A 13,193-nucleotide genomic window follows, 5' to 3' on the forward strand; every position below is an offset into this window, starting at 1 on the left:
CTCTCCCCCTCCCCCTTCTCCAGCCTGGTCCCCCTCCCGGCTCCCCAGGCGCGCGCCCGGCGGCGTGGGCGGAGCTTGAGGGGAGAGGGGCTCTGGGGAGGCGGGACTTAAGGGAGCATCCAATCACAGACGTGTGAGGGGGGGGCCTCGCCTCCATCCTTGCGCCGCGAAGACCACCTAGCCTCGTCTCCTCTTTGATCTTTCTTCAGCCCGGTCAGCCCCTCAGCAACCCTATCCCTTCCTAGACCTGTGAACTCCGCCCTGACAGTCAGCTCCATTACTGGTTTCTTACCCCACCTTTGAGTTCAGCCACAAAACCCACATCCCCTAACCACAGCTCCACCGCAGGCTCCCCCTCTCCTTAGCCCAACTTTAGTCTCTCCCCCGACCCAAACCCTCTTCCCTTGGCTCCCCCTACACTTGGAGGTTTCTTCGACCCCCAAGGCATTTAATGTGATCGAGACCTAGGGGCCACGGGCCTTTGTGGGGAGGGGCCAAGTTCCGCTGTCAGAACCTCAGGAGAAAAATCTTAAGATTTCTTTTAGGCATTTAAGTCTCCAACATGATTCTTAACTAGTAAAATAACAGTAGCTGTAGACCTAGGGGCAAAAGATACAGAGCAATTTTAGCATTGTTGCCACTTAAGGGGCATTTGGGGCAATTGAAAGTGGTTAGCTCACTTCCTAATAAGACACTTCCTCCCCTTGTCATCATCCCTATTTCCTCACTACTTTTCTTTCTTTCCTCTTACTCCGTCTTGTAGAATGCCTAAGCCTGCCTCTGACGTAGCTTACCTGAAGTAGGGAATGCGGTGAAAAGAAGATGAGATCTGGTAATAGAAGATCTAGCCTTGAGTCCCAGCCCTGCCACTGACCAGCCTGGTGACTTTGAGCAAGTCCCTATTCTGAATCTCTGTTTCCTAAAATGTAAACTGGAGAATAATGTAATAATTCCCAACCTCTACTCTCATAGGGTTGTTGTAATCAGAGAATTAAGTAAAATGAAGATATGAAAGCATTACACAAATAGTCCTTGTGATTCCTGGTCCCAGAAGGGAGAAAAGCTAATGAAGATGCTGACCCTTGTTTTTACAGCAACAAGTCCTGGTATTTGACTAAAGTGTTCTTGCAAAATGTTCTTCCCATAAATCTCCAATGAGATGATATCACTGTCTGCGTCTTGTGTTTAATGTGAGAGAATGGCTGTATTGAAGGAACTTGGTCCTTCACAATTGTGTGGTAAATAGCTTCATTCATTCATTCATTCATTCATTCATTTATTGTGGCTGAGATATTTAGGTAGAATTTATTCTTTAATTTCAGTTAAGGAAACATTTTAATTTCCCATTTTAAATCTTAATTCCCAGATAGCCAGGAAGTGGGATATTCTCATCTAACCAGAAGTTTTTTTAGACAGTTTCATATAAGAATGCAAGGTAGAATAAATTGCATTACTAGGTATTTACCCAAAGAATACAAAAATACTAATTTGAAGGGACACCTGCACCCCAATGTTTATAGCAGCATTATCTACAATAGCCAAATTATGGAAAGATCCCAAATGTCCATCAGCTGATAAATGGTTAAAGAAGATGTAGTGTGGGGTGCCTGGGTGGCTCAGTCGGTTAAGCATTCGACTCTCAATTTCAGCTCAGATCATGATCTCAGGATCATGGTATGAGCCCCGTGTTGGGCTCTGTGCTCAGTGGGGAGTCTGCTTGAGATTCTCTCTCCCTCTCCCTCTGCCCCTACCCCTGTTCATGCATGCACACGCTCTCTCTCTCTCTCTCTCTCTCGAATAAATAAATAAATCTTTAAAAAAAAGATGTAGTGTGTGTGTGTGTAATGGAATATTACTCAGCCATAAAAAAGAATGAAATCTTATCATCTACAGTGACATGAATGGAGCTAGAGAGTATTATGCTAAGAGAAATAAGTCAGAGAAACACAACTACCATATGATTTCACTCACGTGGAATTTAAGAAACAAAATAAATGAACATAGGAGGGAGACAAAAGAGGCAAACCAAAAAACAGACTTAACTATAGGGAGGGGGAGATGATGGGTTAAATAGGTGATGGGGATTAAGGAGTGTGGCACTTGTTGTGATGAGCACCGGGTGTTGTATGTAAGTGTTGAATCACTAAATTCTATACCCAAAACTAATTTAACACTGTATCTTAACTAACTGGAATTTAAATAAAAACTTGGGGAAAAAAAGAATGCAAGCCGGAATAAACATTGGCTTCCATACTTAACAGTAATTCTTGATGAGTTTAGACTGAGGGATGCAAATATAGCTTTATTATGTCACTTTAAAGTTGACATAGATGATATTTTCAACATGAAAATAGCAAGCAGGTAAAACATTAGGAGAAAGTCTCCAGTGAAATTTCTTGGTTTCATCATTAAGTTACTGTGTGAAGCTGGGCAGCTTGTTCTATTTCCTTGAGCTGCAAATAAAATAGAATCATAATAATGCCACTCTTATAACCTTCCTGTGTCTCTGAGGTGGTGTGACTCAGGGTTGTAATCAAATAAGGGAAAAATTATTATATAAGGAATTAGTTTCTTTTTCCTCTGTTCTCACCTAAACTTGTGGATCTAGAATACTTTTTCATTAATCATGGATTTTCTTCATCTTCATTTTTTATTTCTACTTTTCTAATCAACTCAGAGTTGTGCTATTATTTTGCCACTTCAACTCTATAAACTTTTCCTTGAAATATCTTCCTAATCGGTTTTATATTTACTGGCTTCTACAATGACCTGATCAGGGCTTTACATTACAACAATATTGGTAAGATAATTTAAAGAACTTCATTTAAAAATTTATTAAGATATAATTCACATACCATGACATTCACACTTTTTTTGGGTAAAGATTTTATTTTTAAGTAATCTCCACACCCAAAACGGGGTTTGAACTTACAACCCCAAGATCAATAGTCTGCTCTACCTACTGATCCAGCCAGGTGCCCCTGAAATTCATACATTTAGAGTATGTAATTCAGTGGTTTTTAGTATATTCACAAAATCGTGCAACATCACCATTATCTAATTCCAAAACATTTTCATTGTCTCAAATAGAAACCTTATACTCATTAGCAGTCATTCCTCACTCTTCCTTCCCCCAGGCCTTAGCAATCACTCATCTACTTTCTGTCTCTGCAGATTTGCCTATTCTGGACATTTCACATAAATGGAATCATACAATATGGGGCCTTTTGTTTCTGTTCCTTTCACTTGGCATAATGTTTTCAAGGTTCATCCATGTTGTAGTATGTGTCAGTACTTCATTCCTTTTTTTTTTAAGATTTTTTTTTTTTTTTTTTTAAGTAAACACTACCTACAGGGTGGGGCTCTAACTCATGACCCTGAGATCAAGAGTCACATGCTCTACGAACTGAGCCAGCCAGGTGCCCCGGTACTTCATTCTTTTTATGGCCAAATAATATTCCAGTGTATGGATATATTACATATTACTTCCATTTGTCAGCTGATGGATATTTGTGTTGTTTCCACTTTTGGGCTATTCTGAATACTGTTGCTGTGAACATTTGTGTATAAATTCTGTGCAAAAATATTTTTTCAATGCTCTTAGGTATGTACCTAGGAGTGAAATTACTGGGTCACATGGTAACTCTAACTTTTTGAGGAACAGCCAGACTGTTTCCCAAAGTGCCTGCATTAATTTATATTCCTACCAGCAATGTAGGAGCATTCCAATTTATACACATCCTAGACTATACTTGTTAGTTTTTCTCTTTTACTATAGCCCTATTGCAGTGGGTGTGAAGGGACAGCTTACTGTGGGTTTGACTTACATTTCCCTGTTGACTAAAGATGTTGAACACCTTCTCATGTGCTTATTATTGACCATTTGAAGAATGCCTTATACAACTCCTTTGCCCATTTTTATATTGGGTTATTTGTCTTTTCAGTGCTGTTTTGTAAGAGTTGTTTTTTTTTTTTTAATATTCTGGATACTAGACCCTTATAGGATATGTGACTTCCAAAAATGTTCTGCCAATGTGTAGCCTGTCTTTTTACTTTCTTGGTAGTGTCCTTAAAAGCACAAAGATTTTTATGTATGAAGTCCAACCTGTATATTTTTTCTTTGGCTGATTTAGGTGTCATATCTATGAAGCCACCTCCCAGTCTACAGTCATGAAGATTTACATCCATGTTTTCTTCTAAGAGTTTTATAGTTTTGGCTCTTACATTTGATTTTTTGATCCATTTTGAGTTAATTTTTGCTTAAGTGTGAGACAGGGAGTTTCAACTTTATTCTTTTGCATGCGGATATCCAGTTTTTCTAGAATTATTTGTTGAAAAGTCTATTCTTTACCCATTGATTTGTCTTATTATCCTTCTTGAGTATCAATTGACCATAAATGTATGGGTTTATTTCTGGACTTTCAATTCTATACCATTGATCTACATGTCTATCCTTATGCCAGTATCATACAGTCTGCATATAAATCTCATATTTTAGGGAGATTGTTTTAACTTTTGAGTTTATATTTAGAATCTAGAGTTATATTTTCATCCCTTTGGAGTCATTTAAGGAAAAATTAAGTTTTCTAGGATGATTACAATGATGATAAATGTCATGAAAACAATTTGATTTGAGAACTCTCTTTTGATCTTGTATATGAACCCAAATCAGGATCATAACTGTGATTTAATGCATTTTTCGATGAAATCAATACACATGAATTGGAGCTAAAACCAGGATGCAAATCATTATGGATAGTGGAAAGTATATCATGGAAAGACTAGTCTCAAGATCTGGGTCAAGATCTGACCCCGGTGCTTGTACTTGTTGACCTTGGATTGATCACTACAGCTCTGGGCTTCACTTTTCTCCTATAAAAACGAACAATCACTTCTGATCCATAGTTGCTTCATAGGAATGTTGTGAGCCTCAAATTGAGATGACGTGCTTGTAAGTAACTTGTAAACTGAAAAATACCATAGAAATATTTAATAGTTGTATGAAGCCCTAATTAATGATATTAATAAGTTCTCTGAAGAATCATTCCATAGGTGCTCTAAAAAATGCTCTTGATTTTTCTATAGGCCTATGAAAATATCCGGAGTGGTCCCTATTTTATATTTCTGATACTTTCCCTTTTATTTTTTTAAAATATTTTATTTATTTATTTATTTGAGAGAGTGAGCACGAGTGGGGGAGAGGCAGAGGGAGAGGGACAAGCAGACTTCTCACTGATGGTAGAGCCAAAGTCAGATGCTTAACCCACTGAGCCACCTGGGTGCCCCAAAACTTTCCTTTTTCTAAATGATAGTACTTAAAAGAAAAAAGACAAGGGGCACCTGGGTGGCTCAGTCAGTTGAGCGTCCAACTCTTGATTTTAGCTCAGGTCATGATCTCGGGGTTGTGAGATCCAGTTTGAGTTAGCTCTATGCTCAGCAGAGAGTCTGCTTGGAATTCTCTCCCTCTGCTCCTCCCCCGAGTCACTCTCTCTCTCAAATAAATGAATCTTAAAAAAAAAAAAAAGGAAAAAAGACAAATTACTCTCTGCCCATCATCTTTCCTTTCTCTCTTACAAAATGTGTAGTACTTTCTTCTATTGCAGCAGTCAGCAAACTTTTCTGTAAAGGGTCAGTTAATATTTTATTTGTGGGCACATAAGAATTCTGTCACATATTCTTCTTTCCTTTTATTTTTTGTTTTTTACAATCCATCAGTACTGCACAAACCATTCTTAGCTGGAGAGAGTGTACAAAACCAGCCCTGATTGATCTTGGCCTGCAGGCATGTTATGGACCCTATTCCACTGTGTTCAAGTACTATATCAGGTTTTTGTTGTGGCCACTAGTTATAATCATTTACACAAAAAAGAGTTACTGGTTAGTTAACCAAAGAAATATTATGTGTTAATTTTTATCCTAAGAGAAAAACAGAATTTTCAAGCAAAATAATGTGAGTCTGTTTGATTTTTTCAATTATGTTTTGCTTCGGAATGAAACTGGTCTGTTCAGCCAGGGACAGAGGTACTGGCTGGATAACTGACTGGTGTGGTACGATTTACTCTGATGTACTATAGGATCTAAATAACTAGACAGGACAGAATACAGGTGATGAATGCTGAATTGAAGCAACTGCTGGGTAGGAAACTATTTTTCTAAATGAATCATGTTACTTTTATTTTTTTAATTTTTTAAAAAGATTTTATTTATTTATTTGACAGAGAGAGACATAGTGAGAGAGGAAACATGAGCAGGGGGAGTGGGAGAGGAAGAAGCAGGCTTCCCGCCAAGCAGGGAGCCCGATGTGGGGCTTGATCCCAGGACCTTGGGACCATGACCTGAGCCAAAGGCAGACGCTTAACAACTGAGCCACCCAGGCACCCTGAATCATGTCACTTTTAGCAAGACATGGGCTCCATGATACTTTTCACTCGTCTTTACTTTCATGGTTTGAATAAGGTTGCAATAATGTCAAGTTATCCAAACTTAACCAAATATACTGTGCTACTGAGGGCATGGGGAAATAGAAACTCTCATACATTGTTGGCAATATAAATTGATACTTCCTCTGTCAAGGGTGATCTGGCAATATCTATTAACATTAAAAATATACCTACCCCTCAACCCAGTTCTGCTTCTGGGAATTTACCTATTAAATACAATCCATGCAAGCTACTATCTAGTCATTGCAGCATTGTTTATAGAGGCAAAATATTGGAAATAACCTAAATTCCCATCAGTAGAACAGTGCTGAAAAAATTACGGTACACATATATATTGGAGTATTATTCAGTCTCTTAAAAGAATGAGAATTATTGGGGCACCTGGGTGGCTCAGTCGTTAAGTGTCTGCCTTCAGCTCAGGTCATGATCCCCGGGTCAGTGGGGAGTCTGCTTTGGCATCAAAGTAATGCTGACCTCAGGGGCGCCTGGGTGGCTCAGTCGTTAAGCGTCTGCCTTCGGCTCAGGTCATGATTCCAGGGTCCTGGGATCGAGCCCCGCATCGGGCTCCCTGCTCGGCGGGAAGCCTGCTTCTCCCTCTTCCACTCCTCCTGCTTGTGTTGCCTCTCTCGCTGGGTCTCTCTCTGTCAAATAAATAAATAAAAATGTTAAAAATAAAGAATGAGAATTATTGACAACTACTGATATGGATATATATCTTAGTGTATGTTATAGTACAGGTTATAGTGTAGTGTGCATAGTATAGTACTACATGTGTAAAAAAGGGGCATATATATACATATGGTTTTACATGCATGTAATATCACTGGAAGGCTTTGAAAGCATTTAACATTATCTGTTTAATACACTGTTCTAAGAGCTTTTCGTAATTAACACACTTAATCCTCCTAATAACTTTATTAAGGTAGGTGATATTATTACCATTTTACAGATGAGGAAACTGAGGCACGGAGAGATTTTAACTTGCTCAAAGGCACCAGAATCTGGTTAACAATGGTTATTCTATTTCTAGAGTGAGGGACTAAAAGACTAAGGAGCAGAGGAAGGAGACTTAATGTTTATTGTACATCCTTTTCAGCTGTGTGTGTGTGCGTGTGGTTGGCCTATTTATGCCAACTGTATTTATGTGTTGGCCTATTTATGCATTACTGTAAGAAGTTTATTTTAAAAGTTTATCTGCACCATTAGGAAAATGAGCAAAAGACTACAATGAGCACACTATTTACAAGCTAGTCAATCTTACTAATATTCAAAGATATGAAAATTAAATAATTTCTTTCAACAAGATTAGAAAGATTGACAATGTCCATAGTGGGGAGTATGAGGAAATGGGCACTCTCATACACTATCACTAGGAGAATGATATAATAGAACCTTTTGGGAGAGAAGTCTGGTAATGGGTTGTACTCGTTTGGTAAGTCTCCTACAACAAAGTACCACAGACTGGGTTGCTTAAACAACAGAAATTTATTGTCTCACGATTCTGGACACTAGAAGTCCTAGATCAAGCTCATCAATAGGGTTAGTGCCTTCTAAGGGTTATAAGGAAGGATCATTTCCAAGCCTCTCCCTAGCTTCTGGGGGTTTGCTGGCAATCTCTGGTGTTTCTTGGTTTGTAGATGCTTCACCTCCATTTCCACTTGGTGTTCTCCCTGAGTGTGTGTCTGTCTCCAAATTTCACCTTTTTATGGGAATATAAATCATATTGAATTAGGGCCCACTCTAACGACCTCATTTGAATTTGACTACCTCTGTAAAGACCCAATCTCCAAATAAGGTCACATTCTGAGATCCTGGGAGTTAGCACTTCAACATTTGAGTTTTGGGGTCACATAATGTGGGAATCAAATTTTTAAATATGCATACCCTTTGACCTAGCAATGCCACTTATGGGAATCTGTCTTTAATAAATAGTCTGAAAAGAAAAATAGTCTGAACATGTGCACATACATACTTAGAAGGATAGTCACTATAGCACATTACAGAACAGTTATTGGAATCAATCTAAATATTAATAAGAGATTGGCTAAATAACAGTATATCTGCTTCCATGGTTAAAGATGGATCTATATATATTGACAGAAAAGGATATGCAGAATGGGGCGCCTGGAAGTCTTGGTCAGTAGGGTGTGTAACTCTTAATCTCAGGGTTTTAAGTTCGAGTCCCACCTGGGTGTAGAGATTACTTAAAAAAAAAAGATATGCAGAATATATTAAATATAAAAAGCAAGTTTGGGGGTGCCTGGGTGGCTCAGTTGGTTAGGTGCCTGACTCTTGATTTCAGCTCAGGTCATGATCTTAGGGTTGTGATATCAAGCCCCACATGGCTCTCTCTAAAATAATACATAAATAAATAAATAAAATCTTTAATATAAAAGTAAAAAGCAGGTTTACTGAATAGTGTGCATATTTATCCTTTTTGTATTAAATTTAAAATAAAAAATACATAAATTTTTAATATTTTCCAAAAAATTAATAATGGCATGGGGTGTCTTTCATTAAACTTCACACATGTACTCTCAAATTAGTAAAAACAAACATATTTTTATCTTTTTTTATTTAAAGATTTTTATTTATTTATTTGACAGAGAGAGAGATAGCGAGAGCAGGAACACAAACAGGGGGAGTGGGAGAGGGAGAAGCAGGCCTCCCGTGGAGCAGGGAGCCCCATAAGGCGCTGGATCCCAGGACCCTGGGATCATGACCCAAGCCAAAGTCAGTCACTTAACCGACTGCGCCACCCAGGCGCCCCAACGTATTTTTACTCTTGAAAAAAAGAGAAAGTATTAAATTCAATCCCCTTTATTTTGCTTTAAAACTAAATGCAGAACAGAATCAGAATATATTCATTGCTGGGACTGCGGCTTAGTCTGGTAGTTTCAGGGGGGAAAACTACTACTTCCTATGGAGATGTGTAACAGCCTAGTATAAACACACACATTTTTTTTCCCTGAACAATTTGAAAATAAGTTGCAGACTCCATGCTCCTTTACTTCTACACAGTTCAACATGCATCTCTTAAGAATAAGGGCACTCCCTTGCTCAACTACAATTACTACTGCTTATGAAAATTAACACTAATTTCATAAAATCTAATATTCGAAACACATTTGAACCCTAAGCTTTTTCCCCACATACCTTTTTTTCCAACCAGGATCCAATTAAGTTTCATGTATTTCATTTGGTTATTATGTTTCATTAGTCTCTTTTAATTAGAGCCAGTTTTCTTGTAGAAGGTTCCACAGTTTGTATTTAAATTATTAGTATATATACTGTTTATTTAATCCCCTCCATGACACAGACTTAATTAAAAAAACTTTTTACGGGGCGCCTTGGTGGCTCAGTCGTTAAGCGTCTGCCTTCGGCTCGGGTCATGATTGAGCCCCACATCAGATCCCCTGCTCAGCGGGAAGCCTGCTTCTCCCTCCCCCACTCCCCCTGCCTGTGTTCCCTCTCTCGCTGTGTCTCTGTCAAATAAATAAAATCTTAAAAAAAATTTTTTTAACGAAGTTTTTTATTGTGGTAAAATATAACCTAAAAGTTAGCTTTTTAACCATTTTTAATTATATACTTCAGTGGCATTAAGTACATTCACATTGTCATGTAGCCATCACCATCATACATCTCCAGAACTTTTTTGTCTTCCCATAATGAAACTCAGTACTTATTAAACAATCACTCTCCACTTTCTTGCCCCCTGGCCCCTGGTAATCACTATTCTTTCTCCCTCTCTGAATTTGACCTCTCTAGGGACCTCATATAGCTAGAATTACACCCTGTTACGTCCTTTTGCGATTGGCTTGTTTCACATACTATAATAGCTTCAAGATTTGTCCATGTTGTAGATGATGTGTCAGAATTTCCTTTCTTTTTAGGATGAATAATATTCCATTGTATGTATGCACCATCTTTTATTGTCATCAGACAATGGACAGTTGGGTTGTTTTCACCTTGTGACTTACTATGAACATTTTAGACATACCTAAAGGTAGAGAAAATTGTACAATAATAACATTGGATTAAACAATCATCAGGATTTTTGGATTTAAACCCAATGCAAAGTATTCATTGTTTAAAAAAATTTTAAAGGACATTTTCTTACAAATTCTCAATGCTATTTTCATGTTTACCAAAATAACAATTCTTTGGTTAGTTGGTATCATGTAATACCTGGTACATAATCTAATATCCCTGATTGTTTCAAAAAACGTCTTTTATAGTTGGTTTGTTTGAATCATTAAACAAGATCCACACACATTACATTTGGTTGCTTTTTAGATTCGAGCAGTCCGCCCTCACTTCCATTTTTTAAGATGCCATTATCTTACTGCAACAGACTCAATTATATTTGCATGTATTTACAGGGGACTCCCCTCCCCCCATTTTAAAAGAACCAAACACTGTATTTTGAGGTTCCGGAACCGGTTTTTTACAGAAATATTTCAAGTGGTTATAAAAACACACTATTTCTAAATTCATATAAACCTCATACAGTAACGCGTAGCTCCATCCTTGTCATAATGACCATATTATAATTTCGCAAACCGCAATTTTGGTCCCGGTAGACGCAGCTTCTACAGCAGGGGGCAGAATTACCTCTCCTAGAAGCCAAGAGCCGAGAAGCCCCTTCCCTCGGTAAACCGAGACACTGGGTTTCAAGTGAAAAAGAAAACTAAAAGTTTCCTCTGAATAGAGATAAGGTAAATTCCCGGAGAACGTGGTGTTGAGGAAGCATTAGTGACAAATAATACAGACTAGAGATTCGGGTTGAAAGAGCAATCAGATTTGGTTTAAGAGGGGCAGAGTTATTGGAAGACATCGATGGAGTGATGGTGGGCAACTAAGGAACTAGGATGAAGGATCGGAAAAACAGCGTCTAAAGAATTGAAACCTGCTCAGGCACTGCCGCAGGAGAAAAAAACCGACACCCGGGGGAAAGCCCCTAGGGTTATTGGAGTTGAGCGAAGGACCGGAGCAAATCACAGGGAGTAACTCCGAGTGTCTAAAAGGTAGTACTGGAGCCGGTTTTTCGAGAGACTGGAGAAATCTGATAAAAGACACTGAGCACAGAGCAGGTGAACAAACCACTTCCGTCTACCTCTCCGCACCCAGGGGAAGACCTGCCCTATCCCGGGCGCGCCTCTACCAAGTGACGACAACGCAGGTGGCGTGACGTGTAAACGCGTCACCACCCGTGCCTCCGCCGCGGGAAGTAGTTCCCATCGCGCCGGCTCCGAAGGGAGCTGAATGAGGGAGCCTCGAGCCGCTCAGGGCGTGAGTTCCGGAAGCGACGAGCGCGCAGCCAATCTCTGGGAAGGAGGGCGTGGCTACCTTGGCCCCGCAGATCCCTCCGCCCGTGCTTGCTTGTGCTGAGGCTGAGGGAGCCGCCATTTTGGATGCTGAGCTTTAAGTGCCAAGTTCTTCTCACCCGTTTTCACGTCGGCATTCAGCCAGGTGAGTGTGGCAGTCTTAACGTCAAAGGTCTTTGTTTTTCTCCTCGCACTGCGCTCGGGATTTAGAAGTCCCTAGTCTGGGGTTCAGACGACCCTGAGGTGGCAAGTGAGGAGAAAAGGAAGGATCCTGGGTTTGGGGTCAGGCCGGAGGTCAGGCCGGAGGTCCGCGGTGCGGGAGGCCGCCTGAGGTCGGGGTTAGGGGCGTGGCAGGGCCGAGAGCCGCTTGGATACCGCCGGACCTAGCTACTTGAGGCGGCGAAACTTTCCTGTTGTCCTTCCTGCCTCGAGGACTCTCCCCCGGGGCGGAAACGCCGCGGCCTCGGCTTCTGTTGGTGACAGGGCTCGGCCTGCGGTCTCGGTAACACCCCTGTGCCGTTTCCACTGGTCCAGAGAGACTTCGGGAAGGTCGGGGTTGACCTTCCGCGAGAGTCTGATCGCCTCTACCTGGCGGGGCGGGCTCCTGAGGTGGTGCCCTGTTTGGCCGGAGGAAATTGCCTTTCTCTTTAGCTTAAGCGAGCAGCGGTCTTTTCCCCCTTTCGCAGACTCCCCCGTGTCTTACGGGAGACCTTGTGAAGAGCCTGAGGCCCGGTCCTTGCCTTTCTCCTCTTTGTGTTCTCCGCGCTCCTCCTCCGCGGTGCTGGAGCCGAGGACGTGAAACGGCAGCGTAAACTTTTGCCAGGATCGCGATCCACGGAGGGTCCGTTTCCAATCAGGCAGTAGGAAAGACACAGCCGCTTTCATTCTCTGCAGTAGTAAAATTAAAAGCCGCTCATAAATAGCTCTTTTCGGGGATTTTAATTTTTTGTTTTGCGTTATTAAAATTTCATACTGATTAAAGAGTATAATGAATTCCCTCCTCATTTCGCATCAACAGCGTTCAGTTCCGGGCCAGTTTTGTTTCTCTCTCTCCTTGTGCATGTATTTAACAAAATAGTAGTTGAGATAACATGTGAGTGGGTGCGTATACACGTAGAAGCCTTTTGACTCCTTTACCTGCAATCCAGTAGTCGTGGAATATTTTGTTTTTACAGCTATCTCAGAATCACATCTTCTGGGAATAAAAGATTTGGTAATACCCTTTTCTTAGAAGATAAAAGAGTGTTTTGAAACTTGAATGTTAGAATTGCATTTTAAAGTCACCCAGTTTTCTAAATCCTCTCATTTTTTAAAGTACTGTTAAAGGAATGAGAACAGTGCCTCTGGTCTTCTAAGCGATCAGGAGGCTCTAGAATCCCCAACTTTAGTCTACTTAAGTTCTCATTCCTTTAAAATTAGAATCAAG

General features: G+C 40.2%; 1 protein-coding gene across 4 annotated transcripts in view; it reads left to right on the forward strand.

Moving 5' to 3' along the window:
• The first annotated feature begins 11,051 nt into the window (after positions 1 to 11,051).
• The window catches only part of IST1 (IST1 factor associated with ESCRT-III), a 34,979-nt gene continuing 32,837 nt past the window's right edge, over positions 11,052 to 13,193 (forward strand). Inside the window, exon 1 of one of the 4 annotated variants that reach the window (XM_035724885.1) lies at positions 11,052 to 11,912. The gene's annotated coding sequence lies outside the window, so the exon portion shown is untranslated. The remainder of the gene's footprint in view (positions 11,913 to 13,193) is intronic. The other 3 variants (XM_035724883.1, XM_027617405.2, XM_035724882.1) reach the window with 3 other exon arrangements.

This window comes from Zalophus californianus, chromosome 17 (assembly GCF_009762305.2).
Source record: "Zalophus californianus isolate mZalCal1 chromosome 17, mZalCal1.pri.v2, whole genome shotgun sequence".
NCBI classification, from domain to species: domain Eukaryota; kingdom Metazoa; phylum Chordata; class Mammalia; order Carnivora; family Otariidae; genus Zalophus; species Zalophus californianus.